Source organism: Dipodomys ordii, unplaced genomic scaffold (genome assembly GCF_000151885.1).
Source record: "Dipodomys ordii isolate 6190 unplaced genomic scaffold, Dord_2.0 Scaffold35, whole genome shotgun sequence".
Taxonomy (NCBI): Eukaryota; Metazoa; Chordata; class Mammalia; order Rodentia; family Heteromyidae; genus Dipodomys; species Dipodomys ordii.
Window position 1 is genome coordinate 6,887,372 of NW_012267251.1, and position 1,589 is coordinate 6,888,960.

Sequence of the window (1,589 nt, forward strand, 5' to 3'; positions counted from 1 at the left end):
CCCCCCCCCAAAAAAAAACAAGCTATATTAAGCCATGTTGGTCTCTAATTTGTATGTGTGCATAGGTGTTGGTCCTGGGGCTTGAACTTAGGGAGTAGGCACTGTCCCTGAGCTTTTGTGCTCAAGGCTATAGTACACTACCACTTGAACCACCATTCTGCTTCTGGCTTTTTGGTAGTTAACTGAAGATAAGTGTCTCAGGGACTTTTCTGCTCAGGTGGGCTTCAAACCTTGATCCTCAGATCTCAGCCTCCTGAGTAGATGGGACTACAGGTCTGGGCCATCTGTACCAGGCTGTAATTGGATGTCTTGAATTTAATTCGATGCCTTTGCAAAACCTACAAAAAAACAAATATAGCTCAAAGATGATGATGTGTAATTGTCTTAGAAACTTAAAGTATAAAGCCAGACATGGTAGCAAATACCTGTAATCTCACTACATGGAAGTCTAAAGCAGAAGGATCTTGAGTTCAAGGCCAGTCCAGGGTACACAGCAAAACCCTGTTTCAAAAGAAAAGAGGTTTATACCTGTAATCCTAATTATTCAAGAGGCTGAAATCTGAGGCTTGTGCTTCAAAGGCAGCCTAGGCAAGAAAGGTCATGAGACACTGATCTCCAATTAACTACCAAAAAAGCCAGAACTGGAGCCATGGCTCAAGTGGTGTGTGCCAGCCTTGAGCAAAAAACAAAAACAAAAAACGCCCAGGAATAGCACCTAGGTCCTGAGTTCAGGCCCCAAGACCAGTATAGAAACAACAACAACAACAACAAAAGAAAGGCTGGGGCTGGACTTCTGGAGTAGCCCAGCAAGTTGGAGGCCCCAAGTTCAAACCAATGCCACCCAATAAAAAAATAACCAAAACCCTTGAAACAAACACACAAGACAAACTTAGAGTAGAATAAATAGTGGAACAGGAATACCTGTACGTGCAGTCCGATGTTCAACTTACATGGAAAAATGGTGTTATCGAAAATGGGGGGGAAGCGGGGTGATTCTAGGGATGAGGCCAACTTTCCTCTGGGCTTTGAAGAATTAGTAAGACTTTGCCGGTCAAGGAGGCGGGGACTGCAGACACCAGAAACTAAATAACACCCATGAAAAAAATCAATACCGCTGCTGCTCTGTTGACATTTCTGTTCTCAACTGAATGGCCGCCTCACTGTTTCTCTTTCTTTGAGTTGTTAATCTAAGGTTGTACTTTGGAGCTGGGCTATTTTTATGTTACCTCCCAAACTAGGCATCAGTCACTGTCACTGAATTACAGCCTAACTACTTCATATGGGTCCAGATGAGGTGAGATGAAGGTCTAAGGAGAATTTAAAGGTGTGTAAATTCTCAGGAATTAATTTTTAAAAAAGAAGAAGATGAAAACAAGCACCCATGGCTCATGCCTGTCATTCTAGCTCCTAGGTAGACTGACGTCTGAGGACTCAGTTTCTAAGCCAGCCTGGACAGAAAAGTCCATGAAACTCTTAGCTCTAATTAACCAGCAAAAAAAAACCCTGCAAGTGGAGCTGTGGCTCAGGTGGTAGAACACCAACCTTGAGTGAAAAAGTTTACAGAGAATGTAGGGCCCTGAGTTAAGCTC